The following is a 19,347-nucleotide window of genomic DNA, read 5'->3' on the forward strand; positions in this document are numbered from 1 at the left end:
CTAAAGCTGGCATCACACAGCAACCCACCCGGTGCTCTCCGCGACATAGGAACATCGCACGCCACGGCCCTCCCAGGCCGGCACCATACAGTGATATCCTTGATGTCACTACATAATTAACCGTAGGATGATAGTATTGTTAACGAGGCAGGTTTTTGGACTGTGTTACCACGATAATTTCTACAAAGTAAGAGAGGAATCCCTCGCCAACTGCGGTTTATTATTTGTATATAATTTTACCAACGACGGTCTGGATATTTTAGTATCCATGGGTAAGCACGGTGTTCAGCAAGTCACATGACGTAGGTATTACATCATTGTATTATAGCATGACATTGTATTGCGTGACATCATTGTTACAAAATTACAGGCCCGGAGGAAGAAGGGGGAGGGTGGGCCGAGCCCCTCCTCCTAACCAGCCCTTCCCCCATCATCCCATTGTCATAATTATCATGAATAATAAAGGTATGTAAAGTTAATGTAATGTTTATTTATGTTTTATTAAGTTGTGTAATTTACTATATTTTATTCGGTGTTTAGTTCATAAGCAGGCAACTTAGTGAAGCTATGACGAGTCTGACCGTGGGCGTGGTACCCCTAACCCCCTATTTCCCAAAGGCCCTGAACTTTTTCGATTTAAAGCTTTCGTGACTGCAAGGATTCATCTTCTTTGGTTCTTTCGGTAAAGTCACGTAGAATGAGAATAAAACAATAAATTGATAAAATAAAATAACACAATAATATTCTCACGACATTTCGGCCACAACACAAGCGGCCTTCATCAGGTGAAGGGACGAGACTGTCTGGAGGACAGCGCTGGAGTGAAAAAGCCACGCTCAGATCGCGACCTTTAAGCTGTGTGAGAAGAAACAAAGCGCCTTGACAAAGGAATTAGCATTGAATTTAGCATTGAAATGGCTGAGTGATTAGCTTGTGACTGGTCACAGAAATGGCTATGTTAAAGTTAAAGCATACACTTCTGCGGAGGCACCCCTTGACAAAGGAATTAGCATAGAATTTAGCATTGAAATAGCTAAGTTAAAGCATACACATCCGCAGAGGCACCCCTTGACAAAGGAATTAGCATAGAATGTAGCATTGAAATAGCTCGGAAATAGGGGGGAGCCCATTGGGGTGCCCTCAGTTTGTTTGTAGAAAGTTCCATTCCAGGTGAAGTATGTGTTGGTTAAGCAATGTCTCACCAGGGGAGGTACATCAGTATGCAGTCCTTGATGAACCAGGTCTTCAATGATAGCGATGGTGTCAGGTACCGGGACTTTGGTGAACAAGGACACCACATCAAAACTGACAAGCAGGTCGTCTGGGGACAGGGAAATGCCTTTGATTGTCGATACCAGGTGAGTAGAATTTTGTACCGCAGAGGTGGTTTTTCCAGTGAAAGGTCGCAGTATATCAGCAAGAAAACGTGCCAGTTTATAGGTGGGGGAGTTGATAGTAGAGACGATGGGACGAAGGGGTGTATCTTCTTTGTTTATCTTTGGAAGGCCATATAATCTTGGTGGTCTGGCAGCAGAGGGTTTCAACGAGAACTGTTTGGTCTCATCAATTAATGCTGTTGAATCAGAGATTATTTTGTTCGTTTTGGTAACCAGGCTGTTGGTGGGATCTCTTTTTTATTTTTGTATAGCTGCCATCGTTGAGTAGTTCTTGAATTTTGTTGTTATATTCTGTTTTGTCCATGATGACAGTGGCATTGCCCTTGTCGGCTGAGAGGGCGACAATATCATCTCTCTTTTTTAATTGAGATAATTCAAAACGTTCGTCTTTGCTGATGTTGCTTGGTGGCAACTTAGCGTTTTTGAGGGTTGCAGCGATTTCAGATCTTGCTACGTCTGCAGAGATGTGATTCCTTTGTCAAGGCGCTGTGTTTCTTCTCACACAGCTTAAAGGTCGCGATCTGAGCGTGGCTTTTTCACTCCAGCGCTGTCCTTCAGACAGTCTCGTCCCTTCACCTGATGAAGGCCGCTTGTGTTGTGGCCGAAACGTCGTGAGAATATTATTGCGTTATTTTATTTTATAAATGTATTGTTTTATTCTCATTCTACGTGACTTTACCGAAAGAACCAAAGAAGATGAGCCCTGAACTTTACCAACCGCGGATTTCTCTCTCGTGGCATTTACCAGGAACCTAACCTCCGCAGTTGGTGAGGCATTTCTGTACTAATTTTTTTGATACTACAGGGATGTTTAGCGAAGTTGACTTCAGACTGGGAGTTGAAGTAACATAATTTCTATTTGTTCGCTCTTACCACAGTGCCGCCAAGGTCCATGTGCCGTGAGACGACAAAAAGTGTTTCAGTGTTGGATCAAATATCTTTGTTACTTTAAAATTGCGAAAAACTTAACAACAAAGGCGATCACTGTCAAAACTAAATACAACGCATGTCAAACAACGTTTGATGGAACTGGTGACGAGATGTTAACTGCCTCGCCTGGTAAGCAGGAAGTCGTGGGTTCAGTCCCAACCCTGATGCCTGTATATTTCGAGTTTGCTTGTTCTCCCCGTCATCGTGTGGATTTTTCTTCAGGTCCTCCAGTTTTTCACTCCACATTTAGAATCGACATGCGTTTAAGTATTGGGCTGCTCTAAATTTCCACGCGATAAACCGTTTAATTGAGCTATCATTTGTCGCTAGGTCGCTTCTGAAAAAGAGCTGTATTGCTCAGTGGGCCTTACCTGAGAGAATACAAATAGTCATAGAAACATTCCAATAGAGCAGTGCTTCTCAACCTTTTTTTTCCCACGGCACACTTTTGAGCTGGCTAAATCTTAATGGCACACTAAACCAAAACATCACTGTGGGTCTTTCATCCATTCATTGATTGATCATAGCTCATGATGATGTGTGTGTGTGTGCACGCATCTCTTCCTCAAGTGATAGGCCACAGTGGTGGAATTAGTGCCATCATGGAAATGTGGAATTTTCAGTCACGTGTGTCGCTGTCTCCTTGTTCACCACGTGTTCCCCTGGCCTCGTTGCAACTCAATTGGAACTGCAGACACGTGAGGCTGGGGTTTATTCATCCGGGGAACACCCGGCTCAGCCAATCATCTAAGAAGGGGGGACTTGTGTGTTTAAGTATGAAGGTGACAATTTGTTTAATTTATCTGTGTCCAATTTCATTATCTATTTACGGTGATGTGTGTGTTAATTACTTTTATTGCGTTGCGTGTTGATCAATTCAAAAATACCGCGGCACACCTAGAACCGCCAGTGTGCCGCAGCACGCCAGTTGTAAAGCATTGCAATCGGGACTCTTCTTGAAGTATTCATAATTGGCAAGTTATTTGTGAGTAAAATACATTATAATTATTATGCCTATTATTACATTGATGATAGATGTTATTCAGTGCACATTATACTCCTGCATTCCATATTTGTTTTGTGACTACCTAATGTATATGTGGTCATCCTTGTTGTTGCGACCTACTTATTCTGGCGCCCCAGCCGATGGCGTAGCATGTGCTTGCCGATGACAGTTGCTCGTTGTCACTGGGAAGGCAGGCAATCCGTATTCCAGTGTCCGGCGTCACCGGTGCTGTCAGCTTAATCAATCCAATGTTATTTCTATACACAATGAAATCGTTTATATTGAGAATGAGAAGATCTGAGATAAGCATCAAGATATAAAACGTGTACACATTATGGTGGATTGGCTGCTAAAGGTATGTGAAAACAAATAATGTATTGTTAAACCTACACACTCGATTTTGTTTCTTATCAAAAATGTAGGGCGGGAAACGGTAGCATTGCGTTTTCGTGTCACCTTAAACAGAACTAATACCGTCATCTAGGTGAATTTGATGTCATCAATTCAAATCAAGATATCAGCAGAGCTCCATTCCAATAATGACCCTTGTAAAAGGTGATCAACCGATCGAGTGTACAACCAAACTGTGAATAACGAAAAACTGGGACAAAATGGATCAACGGTCACGTCGCGCCCCCATCAGTATCCGGGTCCGCCTGGGGAAACGAATGATCCTACAAGCAGGCTAAATTCGAAGAGAAGCTTCGTAAGAGCCTCAGATAATTCTGGTCAAAGTCCCAAAGTCGAGAACACACAGCACTAAGATTACATTTCAGTCGGACCAGCCCTACGAATCCTCCAACTCAATGTCGAAGGCGTGTCGGTAGCCAAGCGCCACTTTTTTCAAATTTTCTTGTTGTGGTTTTCACACCTGATGATGATTGCTTGTGTTGCAGTCGAAACTTCGTGAGAATTTTATTGTTTTATATTTGTATTATTCTATTGTTTCCCTTCTACGTGACTTTACCGAAAGAACCAAGAATATGAATCCCTGCAGTCACGAAAGCTTTAAATCAAAATTTAAGCTCAGCCTCATTTAAGTCCTTGCTGCCCAACACTGCTAATTTCACCTGCCTGCAAGACATTCACATTGGCCCAATCCACAAACTCAGAGGAGGTCTACTCCCCTCAACTCAGCAGGACCGGAATGCAACTGCTTGGCTTAGGGACTTTGCATTCGCTAAATATAATACATTGAATAACTATCAAGACCTAAATGTGACTTCCTGGCCAGAAACCGAAGGGTAAACAACATTGACATTTTGCCTTATAGGAGACGCACATTGATGGCAAGCTACCAAATTAATGGTTACACCCTTGTTGACTCCATCTACCACCCTAATATTCTCGCCACCTTGCTTAGGCAAGGCTTAAAGGTATACATACGCCCTCAAGTATACCACAACAAATGGCGGCACATCGACAATTACTGTCACAGTTAGTCATGTGATGGTCATCAATGTATACAAGCCCCTTAATAAGGAATGGCCATTACCACCACTGCCAGCAGTCACTCACCCCGCGAAATATGTGGGTGACTTGAATAGTAACCACACAGAATGGGGTTACTCAAAAAATATTGAAGCCACTGCATTTATTTTGATGGGACGAGTGACACATGAAATTAACAGCCTGCACGGCCTTTGGATGTGGCCATCTCTCCCTTCAGCCACCCAACCAGCAAAACTTTTAATAATACAGTAAAATATAAAAGTATCTGTGTTGAAGTAGGTTCCTCCCCACCCCCAACGTCACCAGCACCCCCCTACCTCTTGCACCTAACAACCCTCAGCCCCCCCTCCTACCCGCATGCGCCCCCAGCCGCCCCCCCCCCAACCCGTGTCCCACTCCCCTCTGCGCACGTGGGCGGCGCATTTCAAGCCAGCCAGCAAAACTTTTTTCTAATAAAGTATGGGTGGTCATCCGATGATAATTTTTCACAAAATCACGCCAAATACTTTTTTGTGGGACGGACACAGACACAGAAACTGACGCTATATAAAAGTAGATGTGTAATACTTACTCAGTGCTGGTGTAGTTAAATCCGGAATGGTAAGCAGTTAGGTAGACTTCTGCAACATTTGCCCCAGCCTCCTGCTGGTATATATTGTGCTTGCCAAGCACAACTCGCATATAATATTGCTTGCTGCGGATATCACATAAACAACGCAACTCAAACGCTTTTATTCCATTTAAGGGCTTCCAATTTTTAAATAAATATCTAAGTACCATTCATCCTAAGAAACAAAAGCATGGCTACATATAATACAATATCTACAACGTATATCTGTATACCCAGCACAATAGCAGGTTTGTGATTAATATCTAAAAACTTGAATGCAAATGAAAAACTTACTTGGCACAGGTGGCAGTTGTGAGAACCCACTGTGGGGCAATGAGGGTTCCACTATAAAAGTGGTTCCATGCGTTTGTCGTGAAATTGTAGATTTGCACGGATACCTGTTGTCATCACATCAACATACAATTGAGAAGTCAAAGTTCATAATCATTTAAAGATACTCTTCAGAATCTTAATTTCGACTGGAGAAATCTGATGAGCTATGAAGTTCTTTCGAAAGATGTCCAGTGTGGGCAGGTCAGAAAGTGACAACAATACACATAACATACATGCACATAAATGCTTCTGCTCATGATACAGGTGCAATGACAGTGCGGAGATATACAGTGTCGCTGCCCGGGACCATGGTTACTGGTTACTAAGGGACGGGATATTAGTGAGGATTCATGAGCCGGGAGCCAAAGGCGGGAAAGTGTTCATAAGGAATGAGGAATGAGGATTTATGAGCCGGGAGCCAATGGCGAGAGAGAGAGTTAATAAGGGACGATGTTGTATATATAGGTGTTATGAAAATTGATGAAAATAATGAAAATTAAATGAAATTTAAAATTTGCATAATTTATCCGAAATTATGTTAATCAGTGTAATTATGCGCATAAATTATGCTGATTCGAGAGATAATCGTATTAATTTATGCGAGTGGGCGTGGTTATGATAATGCAGGTCGTTATGGATTATCAGGTCGAGCCTCGGTGACGAGGATTGTGTTATGAATTGGAATAACGCAATTAATCGTATGCAGTGACGCAGGCGTTGTGAGCGTGAATGAGAGAGAGTCGATTCGACTCTGCTCTTTAATTCCGTATTATCGATAAGGATACGATTACTCTCGATTGAACATTACGAATTATGCGTGTTATGGATTATGTGTGGTGATAGTGTGCTTATGATAGGTCCCCAGGATTCAGATCTCATACGCAGAACAATATTATGCAGAATTTCAGGAAGAATCACACACAAACCTTCTGCTTTAATCAATTTTATTTCTAGCTAACTTAAATTTTTGGATAATATGAAAACTCAATCTCGGGATTTTGGAATTTCAACACAGCGTTAACATGATACCATCACGATTGCGTTGTTTCACCTCGATAGCGGCACCTGTGGTTAATTCCCGACGCGTAACGCAATCGATCGGTTGTTGAGAGAGAGATTAAAAACATGCGAACTATTCTATCAAACCTTAACTTTATAATATGCAAACTCGTATGCTTGAATTGTTACACAACACGGCACTTGGTCTTTGATTCGTATCCAATCCTTAATACATTCTGATATGCGAAGTTATTATGCTTGAAATCGTCAGCACAGGACCACGTTGATGTTCGTTCATTGATTCATAACGATTATGAATTTAAAGCGTTCGACTGAAACACTTCTAATTGCCTTATCAACACCACTCGATGGCCGCAATGCTTCGTTACTTGAATTGTCACACAACACAGCATTCGGTCATTGATCATGCGCGGCCCTTAATGCAATTATTGTCACGTTGTTAACAATAGGATGACTGATTATTATGCAACGCTACTCGTTGACAGGGCACTCCAACCCGTATTATTCTTGGAGGCACAAATATGCGTTTCAATTCGTTATTTCATTCGTGGATACCAGCAAGATTATGCAGAAAGACAAATATTAACGAACGACTCAAGTATTTCTAATCAACTTCTCAACGCGACTCAATGGGTGGCGATGTTTCCTTTTGAGATCCTTATCTCGGGCCAATCTTTTAATTAATTGTGGCCAGACCCCTGACAGGGAACCGGTTGAACACGCTCTCTATCCCCGCGAGCGGCGCTCCGTGGTGAGGAGTCAAGAATTAATCCTTGTTAATGGGTCAGTTGGTAATTTATGCGGTTAGAAGTACAGCCCCAGCACAATATTACAGAGAAAAATTATGAACACTCTTAAAAACGATGGATTATTCACTCGGTCGTTGCGATGTTTCCACAATCACGGATGGTTCAATGGCTTGAGGTTTTTAGGCTTTGTTAATGACCCGTGTGTGTGTGTGTTGAATGGTATGAGTGGTGAAAGAGTAGGCCAATGTTCGGAATCGATTCTTTGCGTCAAGCAGACGTCTGGTTTGTCGTGTAGTGGGGGGCAGTGTATCATACGTATCAGTTGATTCTTCTTTCAGTAGTTGGTTCGGACTCGACGGACGTTGGTGAACGAGTAGATGCGTTGTTGTAGCTGAGATGACCGTCTGGTAGACGGCGTTAGAAGCACGCCCGCAGCGGCGCGCTGGTGCTCCGTCGTCGGCGGTTGTAGATTGCAGGCTCACGATTCGCTCGTGGTGGCGCTGGCCGCTAACAGCGGCAGCGGGTCGCCAATCGGCGACACTCGCCAATTCGGCGAGTTGTAGAGACGTCTCCGGCGTCGGTGATGGCTGTTCTTCTGCTGAGATGAGTTGAGCGGGTCTTCTGCTGAGATGAGTAGAGATGAGTCTTCTTCTGTTGAGCTGAGTTGAGATGAGTCTTCTTCTGTTGAGCTGAGTTGAGATGAGTCTTCTTCTGTTGAGCTGCCCCCGAGGGCTGATGAGTTGGCCCCGAGGGCTGATGAGCTGATTTCAATGCTGAAACGGCTCCTTTTTATGCCAAAAATCTCTCTCCTTCTCGGCTCCCCCTCACGAGGCGGAGCTATCTTTGATCTGATCGTATGTCGGTGGGGGGGGGGTTCGTGTGTCGGTGGTGGGGGGGTTCGTGTGTCAGTGTGTATGTTTGTGTGTGTCATTTATGACACGGTCCTGTTCGGGTCTTTCCTCAAGCCATAAACATCAAGACAACAGACACCTCGATTCATCTTGGTGGCGTCTGGTTGTCTAATCCCTCCACCCAGAGAGAGGGGCGGGTTCCCCCCCCCCCCCCTTTTCCGTACGCGTTCCGACGCACAAAGAAATGGTTAAGATTTTTTTTAAGTTTAACATTTCACATCACAGTTGGTATCTTATCATACACAGTTATGATCCTGCTTGTGATTCATAGTATTTGATTTATTTCCAAGTGAAGATGCTCTTCCGAGCGTATGCATTTTATCACGTGCTGCAGGGAAAGACAAAGGTGGCCGGGATCTTCCCATCTCTCTATACTTTGCAAATATCATTTCGACTCCACATTCTACCAGCCTAATCCACCCCGTTACCTTGGCTCTTACTTAGTTTATTAATTTTCGTCACTTTGTGCGTTTATAAATGTGTGACAGTTTAACTTAAAGCTCGCTCGCTCTTTTGCTGCCCGTGTGCAGGGTGGGGTGGGGGCTATTACTAAGTTCCGTGTGTGGCAGATGGTCCCCGCGATAACGTTCTGGTTGTCTTGGCGTGAAATTCCTCTCTCGCGCTCTTCGGGAGAGACAAAGGTGGTCGGGGTTGCTTGGAATATTGTTTAAACTCTTTCGCAAGTTTGCTCGTTGTCTCATTCCTTCTCGATAACCTTTGATGTGACTCGGTATTTTGTATCCAAGCTTTGTTTTAACAGTAAAAGTATTAAAGGTGAAAATCATTTGATAGCGAATTAATCATTGGATAATAATTCACTGATGTGTCTGGTAGCCTGTTCTTAATTGGAGTGAGCGTTAGGATCGCTACTTTTATCTTATTCTTGTTGTTGCCTTTTAATTTTTTTGTTGTTTTACTGGAAAATAAGGAAAAGAATATGTATTCGATTTACCCTGTTGGCGTCTGGTGTCTGCTCTCTTGGTGTTCTGACCTCGGAGGGACCTTTCCTAAGGGGCCCATCAAACTCTTGTTCATCTGGAGATTTTCGCCGATAGCTGTTACATCCTCGCCTTGAGAGTTTTATTATTTCTTTATCTCTCTATATGGCCTGTTTATGACCGACATCTGGTTTTTCGTGTTTCTGGCTTACGGGTTTGATTCATTAAAAAAAATATATATTGTTTGTCATGAGAGAAAGTAAAAAGAAATCTAGGTGTATGCATCCGTAAATATTCTTATGGATATTAATTGTGGAAAAAGGGCCGTATACAACAACGAGTTAATGAGGATTCACAAGACGGGAGCCAATGGGGAAGAAGGACGTGAGCGGCAGGGACAGCTGCGGTAAAAAGAATTGAGATTTTGGGTGCGGCCAGACCGGGCGAGGATAAAGAGTGAAGGCAAGGGGCTGTTTTGGTGTGGGGAACCACAGTCGTTATCACCTAGGAACGGGTCGTCTCTTCACCGCCTGCGAGCTGTCTTGAGCTAGGAAGCTGTGTGTCGCCCCTGCCACAGGCTCCGGAGGAGTTGCAATCACCGATGCCGAGGGGAGAGGCGAGGGCCGGTTCTTCCCAGCCCGGTCCGATGGAGGGATGGCAGGAGCTGAAGGCGGAGGTGGCCAGGCTCAGCTCAACAGTCGCGCATTTGGTGGCATCGGTGGGTCGCGGCAACATCGAGGACGGAGGTGGCCGTAGACGAGTTGCTCGCATGTGCGGGGAGCACGGAGCGGCTGCCCGCGGTCAGGGTTCCGGTGCTGGAGACCACGCGGTTGGTGGCCACCATTTCGCGGGATGCAGAACGACCGTTGACCGCCATTTCGGAGCCGGCACGGGAGGCTGCGCGGGGGTGGCCAAATTCGAACACGCAATGGCGAAAGCTGGCACGCTGAGTGGTAGCAGCGGCGGTGGGCTCGTCGGTGATCGTCGGTCGTATAAGAGGAGTGTAAGTCAGCATTTTAGTCAACACGGGTGCCGCGGCTATGATCATATCAAAGGTCATTTTTTAAACCCTGCCCTTTAAGAATCGTCGTGTAACGCCGGTGTTTAATGGGTGTGTGGCGGCTCACAGGGGCAGTATGGGGATTATTCGTCAAATAGAAGCCCGCATCAGGCTGGGAGAAATTGAGGTACCCGGGTCTGTGTTAATTTCGAGGACATTGGCTGTGCCCTACCTTTTGGGTATGGATTTTTTTAGTAGGATGACCGGCCAGGGGTGCGTTCAGATGCCGTCGGGATGGCATCTGAATTTCCCGCATCAGCGCGCGAAGCAGGAGTCGTCGGTCCAGGCTCGGGTCAAAGAAAAGCTAGAGATTCTGCCTAGTACGGAAATTTTGGTCCCGCTGCATTACCGTAAACGGTTGGACCTAGGACACCTGGAGGCAGGTGTCCTCCTTACCCCGACTAAGTCAGTGACCAAGGGGCTTACATTGGTGGGTGCGCTGACGCTGTTGCGAGGCGGTCAAGACCTGTTCTTGCAGGTCCTAAATGTTGGGGTGGAACCAGTGGTGGTTCAGGCGGGAACGGTGCTAGCCCATGCAGTTTTGAGAGGGAGCGACTTGCTCCGTGCCGCTGGGGGGACAGTGTTAGGTGGTGTGGTGCAGGCAGCGGAAGCTAATGAAGCATGGATGGACAAGCTGTGCGGAGAAAACCATAAGTTGTCCGTGGGGCAGCGAGCTGAGTTGCGATCCCTTTTACGGGAATATTCGGATGTGTTCAGTAAGGGCAAGTTCGATATTGGGCGCACTTCCCTTCTGCAACACCACATTAACACAGGCACGGCCGCCCCTATTCGACAAAATCCTTATAGATTTTGATTTAAAGCTTTCGTGACTGCAGTAATTCATATTCTTAGTTCTTTCGGTAAAGTCACGTTGACTTTACCGAAATAACTAAGAATAAAAATCCTTATAGGTTAAGCCCGAGGCAAAAGGAAAGCATGCTAGGGGCGGTGGAGGAAATGTTGGCGGCAGACATTATTTCCCCTTCCACCAGTCCTTGGGGTGCCCCCGTGGTATTGGTGAAAAAAACGGATAGCACGTTGCGGTTCTGTGTAGACTTTCACAAGTTAAATAAGGTGTCTGTCGCAGACGCGTACACGCTTCCATGTATGGACGACGGATGCGCTGTTGGGTGCCCGATTTTTCTCCACCTTGGACCTTTTGTGGGGATTTGGCAACTTCTCCTGGATGAGTCATCCAAAACGAAAACTGCATTCAGAACACCCCAAGGGCTATACCATTTTTACTGCCTTCCCATGGTCTTACACTCGGCCCCAGCCATCTTCCAGAGATTGATGGAAATAGTCCTGGCGGGGTTGCAGTGGGACTCATGTTTCATTTACTTTGATGATATGATTGTGTTCGGCCGCACCTTTGAGGAACACTTGCAATGGTTGCGCTCCATGATAGTGAGGATATGGTCGGCCAATCTTAAATTAAAACTGGTGAAGTGCCACCTGTTGCAAACTTCTGTGCAATATTTGGGCCACATAGTGAGCGATTCCGGGATAGCGACGGACCCTGACAAAACGGCGTGTGTGCGCGACTGTCGGTTTTGGGTCCTATTACTGAAGGTTCATTCCGCAGTTCGTGATGATCGCTTAACCTCTCCATGCTTTGACGGCTAAAGGCCAGAAGTTTAGGTGGGGAGAGGAGGAGGAGACCGCTTTTGTCACACTACTCGAGAGCCTTGTCAACGCGCCTCCCCTGGGGTATCCAGATTTTTCCCTACCATTCATCTTGGATACGGATACCAGTGACACGGGCATAGGGGCTGTCCTGTCGCAGGTTAAGAATGGCATTGAAAGAGTGGTAGCATAGGGGAGCCGCATCCTGTCCGCCGCGGAACAGCATTACTGCGTGACTAGGAGGGAACTCTTGGCCATGGTGCACTTTGTGCAACAATACAGACCCTACCTGTATGGGAGGGACTTTGTGGTCCATACAGACCACGTGGCTCTCCAATACTTCTTACGAGTGGATCAACCCTTGGGCCAACTTTCACGTTGGTTAGAAATACTACAGGAATATTCGTTCGACATATCTCGGACCGCATCCGCGAACATAAAGCAGACTTGAAACACGGTAGGATGAACTCCTCTGCCGTGGCAGATCACTGTTATAATTCAGTGGGCTCACATGACATTGACTTCTCCAAGACGGAGGTTCTTTGCAAACCAACCGGCTACCATGAGAGATTCGTTCATGAGGCCATTCACATATACAAGCACAGAGACAATTTCAACCGAGAAGATGGATTCTGGCTTAGTAACCACTGGAAAGATGTTTTAAATCATTTCTGTTCTTAATTAATTGTATTTTTACGATGACCTTCAGACCGCAGCTCTTTCGCCAGCATTGCCTCTTAATACCTCTCACACCACGGTTAATGGTATGGTTTTACAACATGGAGTATACTAGGGCCTCGCAGCTGTCTCTCTCCCCCTCCTCTGTTCCGACCATGGACGAACTCGTCCGTCTGAACGGGGCCCGTAGCTATCCGTGGTGCTAAAGTTGAGGGTAAGAATCCACCCATTTTTTCGCCATATAGCATTGTGATATATAACGAGTTATTGTTGGTAGCTTAGCTGATTGGAGAATATAGAGTTTATTGATAACATTAAGGTAATTTATATTTTAGTTTTTATTGGTTCACTATATAGTACTGTGAATAGCTCAGATGTGTAGGCCTTGACTTCAACATAGTCATTTCTGTGACCAGTCACTAGCTAATCACTCAGTTATTTCAATGCTAAATTCGCCTAGTTATTTCAATGCTAAATTCTCCTGTTTAATTTGTACTAAGTGCCTCGGTGAATGTGTATGGTCTGACTTTAACGTAGCTATTTCTGTGAGCAGTTACAAGCTAATCACTCAGCTATTTCAATGCTAAATTCTATGCTAATTCCATTGTCAAGGGGTGCCTCTGCAGATGTGTATGCTTTAACTTAGCTATTTCAATGCTAAATTCTATGCTAATTCCATTGTCAAGGGGTGCCTCTGCGGATGTGTATGCTTTAACTTTTAACATAACTATTTCTGTGACCAGTCACAAGCTAATCATTCAGCCATTTCAATGCTAAATTATATGCTAATTCCTTTGTCAAGGCGCTTTGTTCCTCTCACACAGCTTAAAGGCCGTGATCTGAACGTGGCTCTTTCACTCCAGCGCTGTCCTACCAGACAGTCTCGTCCCTTCACCTGATGAAGGCCGCTTGTGTTGTGGCCGAAACGTCGTGAGAATATTATTGTGTTATTTTATTTTATCAATTTATTATTTTATTCTCATTCTACGTGACTTTACCGAAAGAACCAAAGAAGATCGTTCAAGGTAGTTTACTGGAAGGAATTACGGAACAATAATGCGAATGCACTATCCCGGCTGCCACAGGGGGAGCGTTGCGCTTACTCGACGGGTGCGGGGCAGTGTAGGCCACGGGACGAGAAGCCACCAGGGGTGGTGGCATCGGTGAAGAACGAGGCGCAGATGGGTGACATTGTGCCAGTAGATGGAACGTTGGGCCTCACGCTTGCTGAATGGGGTCGGTTCCAAATGGAGGACATGTCCTTGTTACACGTTCGGCGGCGTGCAAAATGTGAACGGATTAAGCCTAGCCCAGCGAAGGTCTCGAAGGTCGTGCTGAGGGACAGGCTGTTCATGAGATGGGATGAGGGGTTGCCACCATATGGTCTGGTGGTTCCCACGGCTCTGCGGGGTGCATTGACTTGGATGGTACATGAAACCAAGTTGTTACACCTGGGCATTCATAAAACGTTACTAACGCTGCAAAGGGATTTTTTCTGGCCGAGTATGTCGGACGATGTATACCATCTTGTTAACGGCTGCACCGCCTGCGCGCATCGGAAACCGCCAGCCAGAAAGTGTCAGCCCCCCTTGCAGTCCATCATGGTGTCGCGTATTAACGAGCTGTTTGCATTCGACATTTTGGGGCCCTTCCCTCCTACGCAAAGGGGTAATAAGTTCCTTCTGGTCGGGGTGGAGTACTTCTTCCAGTGGCCAGTAGCTTGGCCCCTACTCGACCAGACAGCGGCGTCTATAGCGGATGCCTTTTTGCACGGGTACGTGTTGGATAAGTGGGCCCCAGAACAGCTCCTTATGGACCAGGGTAAGAATTTTGCATCGAAATTGTTACGCGAGGAGTGTGCTGGGCAGAAAAAAAAATCCGGACATCGCCTTACCACCCTCAGATGGATGGCATGGTAGAACGCCTGCACAAAACCCTGACGTCAATGCTCTGCCAAACTGTCGACGGGGCGCAGACGGATTGGGATCTGCACGCCCCTGGGGTCCTGGCAGCTTATAGGATGGCGCCGCATGCCTCCACGGCCACGTGAGTGAGCCCGCCATTGACGTCCAATTGAGTCTGTCCCCCAGGAGAAAGAAGCAGTCTCTGCGGGCGTTCTTGCAGGTCATGCTGGACCGTATTTCTAGCGCACGCGAGGCAGCTAAGGAAAACACTGCCAGGGCGCAGACCGCTTACAAAAAGAACCTGTGCAGTTGTGAGAATGTGTTGCCATGGGTGGTGGGGGATAAAGCATGGCTGCACTGCTCGCAGGTGCCATTGCACAAGTCCCCCAAATTGCACCGACCGTGGCAAGGACCGGTGGAAATCGTCGAGGTTTGGCGGCCGCAATGTGTGCATGTGCAAATAGGGCACCGCCGCTGGTTTGTTCACCCGTCACGCTTAAAGCCATACGTGCGTCCCCGATTTGAAAATTCATCCCCAGAGTATATGCGGTCGAGGTCTGGTGTGTCAGACGGGCCGGGGCGGTTGGCCAAAGTAATCGGATGCTGGAGGAACGGTGTTGTTCCGCCCACAGTGTCCAAGCCTGTGACGTCGGGTGAATCTCGAGAGCCCTCCACACACAAGAAACCACCGGCGGAGGACCTGCCTACCTCTCCTGGGCCAGCCACCGAGGACCCTCACCCCTCCGTCCTGTTGGCTGTGCCATCGTTGCCCGAAGGCAACCATAATTCCACCCGGGGTGACGAACCAACATCAAGGACTCGGTCAAGGGGGTGACATTCCGTTAACGGGTCGTCCTAACTTGTTGCGGTGTTGTTATGGGCATCCGTATGTTCACATTGTCCGCGGATCGACGAGATGATCAAAGGGTTTGCGGACATGAGTTGTCGGATTGGGCATTATAGTTTTATTATGTGTTCATTTGAGGTGGTCTGCATTGCAGTTCTGATGTGTTGGTTGCTCTTTCAAACCCTAACCAGTTGTTAGGTGGTTGTGTTGCATGGTTGATTCGGCCTAAAAGGGAAATCCTGAAATTGTGATAGCCGAGGACGGCTAAAATTTTTTAAGAGGGGGGGGTGGTGATGTAATGACAGTGCAGAGAGATACAGTGTGGCTCCCCGGGACCATGGTTAATGGTTACTAAGGGACGGGATATTAATGAGAATTCATGAGCCGGGAGCCAATGGCGAGAGAGAGTAAATAAGGGACAAGTTAAAGAGGATTCATGAGCCGGGAGCCAATGGCGAGAGAGAGTTAATAAGGGACGAGTTAAAGAGGATTCATGAGACGGGAGCCAATGGGGAAGAAGGACATCAGCGGCAGGGACAGGTGCGGTGAGGAGGATTGAGGCTTTGGGTGTGGCCGGACTGGGCAAGGATAAAGAGCAGCGTGAGTGAAGGCAAGGGGCTGTTTTGGTGTGGGGAACCGCCATCGACGTCGCCCGGGATCGGGTCGTCTCTTCACCGCCTGCGAGTTGTCTTGAGCTAGGAAGCTGTGTGTCTCAGATAGAGTTGTCTCGTCACCCAAGAGTATGCAGTCACTCGCGATGTTTTGTTGAAGTTGTCATTGAACTTTATTCATAATAAATATATGGAAGAGAAGACGGCGTCTTTGAGAGCTACATTACACAGGCATCGAATCATGCACTAAAGTACAGTCATCTACATAAAATGTACGCAAAAAGAGGAATCTTTTTTTGAATTAAATATTGACAAACATTCATCGTGGAATAAAAAAAAAAGAAAGGATTAATTTTTGTTAGCAGTGGGGAGGTCTTCATCCAGCAGTGGATTGGACATGGCTGATGATTATTAGCGGTGTGCAGGCACAACTCCACAAACGCCACCACAATCCTCATTACCGTTACTTCCAAACTGAATGTTTTTCAACGGTTTTACTTAACTTGATTCCTCTGTTTCATGTGGCCCACCTGTTACGTGTTTTCGCGTTACCTTAAACACACCTTACTTCATTGGAACCTCCTTTGCCAGTAGCAAAATATAATAATTGTTTTTTTTACCCTGTCATCTGGCAACAAACTGACACCTTTTCTACAAGGAGTCATGTTTGCATTGACCACAATACCTACGATCGGAATGCAAACAAAAAACATAACTCTGATAATGTATGTACTGTCCTTAAAATTGATTGGTCCACACCCGAGACAGCTTTCCTTAGAGCCTAGTCTCACATAGTGCGCCTTTTGGCATCATCTGGTCCAACACCGTCTTCAGGTGGAACTGACACAGCAAAATTAGCTGTATCAACCTTCTGCGGCCAGACCACCAAGATTATATGGCCTTCCAAAGATACACAAAGAAGATACACCCCTTCGTACCATCGTCTCCAATATCAACTCCCCCACCTACAAACTGGCGCGTTTTCTGTCTGATATCCTGCGACCTTTCACTAGAAAAACCACCTCTGCGGTACAAAAACTCTGCTCACCTGGTATCGACAATCAAGGGCATTTCCCTGTCCCCAGACGACCTGCTTGTCAGTTTTGATGTGGTGTCCTTATTCACCAAAGTTCCGGTACCTGACACCATCGCAATGATTGAATACTTGGTTCATCAAGAACTGCATACTGAGGTACCCCCCCTTGTGAGACATTGCTTAACCGACACATACTTCACCTGGAATGGAACTTTCTACAAACAGACTGATGGCACCCCAATGGGCTCCCCCCTATCTACAGTTGTAGCCAAGGTGTTCATGGAAAAATTTTAAACTGATGCCATCCAGACTGCCACTCTTCGCCCGACCTTATGGAAGAGGTACGTGGATGACACCTTTGTCATCTGGCCACATGGCCGACCTGTTCTAGACCAATTTCTCGACCACATCAATTCCATACACCCAGCCATCAGATTTACCATGGAGGTCGAAAAAGAAGGCAAGCTACCCTTTTTGGATGTCTTAATTAAAAGGAGACCTGATGGTTCAATGAGCCACTCTGTCTACAGGAAAGCTACCCATACGGATGCTCACTTAAAACTGGATTCCCACCACCATCCATCCCAGAAGAACTCCCTCATCAAGACTCTATACCATAGAGCCTAATGCATTTCTGACCAGGATCACATTGCTAGTGAACTCAAACACGTACACCAAGCTCTCAAGGCTAATGGTTACTCCGACTACACAATCCAGTCATGAAGAAGGATCCTCTTGAGGCGCCATTCAAAACCATCACCTTACCCTACATTGCGGGGGTCACAAAAAAGATCTCCAAAATCCTGAATAAACACAAGATCCAGGTCCGATTCAACAGTACATAAAATCCGTAATCTGGTTCCATCTGTAAAAGATGCGGTTCCAGACATACAGTTCCCAGGCGTTTACAAACTAAAGTGCCTCTGTGGTAGCAGCTACATTGGAGAAACCAAACGACAGATCTCGGACCGCATCCGCGAACATAAAGCAGACTTGAAACACGGTAGGACGAACTCCTCTACCGTGGCAGATCACTGTTATATTTCAGTGGGTTCACATGACATTGAGTTCTCCAAGAAGGAGGTTCTTTGCAAGCCAACCAGCTACCATGAGAGATTCGTTCATGAGGCCATCCACATATGCAAATCAATTTATAACATTTTTGACATGCGTTTTTCTGGAATTTGTTATTGTTATTCTGTCTCTCACTGTTCAAATAAACCTACTATTAAAATTAAAGACTGATCATTTCTTTGTCAGTGGGCAAACGTACATAATCAGAAGGGGATCGAATACTTTTTTCCCTCACTGTAACTCATAAGGGAATATATAGCATCGTAATTACATAGTGAATACACAGCAGTGTGGCATATAGTTGGGTTCATAGAAAAAGACAGTGTAATGTCTCAAATCTAATAGTTTATAGTCTAAAGTATAGGGTAGTGTAAAGTAACGAATTGTATAATTCAAAGGTGGAATTTGTCTATGATATGATGTTATACCATGTAGTTTAGATTGGAAGGTATAATATTGTATTATATAGTAGTCCAGTTTACAGCATAGTCATAAGGCAACTCAGGACACAACAGCGCACCTTGGCTGTTGCACTTGCCCTTTTCCTTTTCCTCTCTGCCTGTGTTCCCAGCCCCCTCCCTCCTCCTCTCCGGAGGTGATGCAGGTAACATGCAAATTCATATTTTAACTCCGCCCACACAGCTTAATAGACGCGGTCCATACTTGACAGCGTTCATTCAAGCTCTGTCTTCCGAACAGACCTGTCTCTTCACCTGAAGAAGGCCACTTGTGTTGTGGCCGAAACGTCGTGATAATTGTATTGTTTTATTTTCATATTTTATTCCCATTCTACGTGACTTTACCGAAAGCACCAAGAAGAAGACAGGTAATATCCGGATGTAATGGAATCATTCCAGTTGTCGCCATTCTGAGACCCATAAACCTGCAAGACTCGCTCCCCAGCTCCAGTCCAATATCTCTCGTGTCCTCCACTTCCAAGCTGATGGAACGTACATGCTTGCCTGATTTTCCCCCAATATTGACCCTTAACTGCCTCTTGAACAAGCCGAATTTCGAAGTGGCCGTAGCTGTTGTGAACAGAAGCTGGCATTCATCGTCAACAGAAAATCAATACAGCAATGATTGACCTCTGCAGCCTATGATACCGTTGGCAGCCAAAATCGAAGCCGTTCAACTGTACACCTAATTGACGCGATGGTCGGCA

The 19,347-nt window shown here is 45.9% G+C and overlaps 1 long non-coding RNA gene across 1 annotated transcript; it reads left to right on the plus strand.

The window, feature by feature from the left end:
• The first annotated feature begins 358 nt into the window (after positions 1–358).
• Positions 359–16,297, plus strand: LOC142930798 (uncharacterized). Its single transcript, XR_012946751.1, has 3 exons — positions 359–465; positions 9,924–10,064; positions 15,247–16,297. It is a non-coding gene; the product is annotated as an uncharacterized LOC142930798 (long non-coding RNA).
• Positions 16,298–19,347: the final 3,050 nt, after the last annotated feature.

This window comes from Petromyzon marinus, chromosome 43 (genome assembly GCF_048934315.1).
Source record: "Petromyzon marinus isolate PM22_M1 ecotype Great Lakes invasive population chromosome 43, UKy_Petmar_22M1.pri1.0, whole genome shotgun sequence".
NCBI classification, from domain to species: domain Eukaryota; kingdom Metazoa; phylum Chordata; class Hyperoartia; order Petromyzontiformes; family Petromyzontidae; genus Petromyzon; species Petromyzon marinus.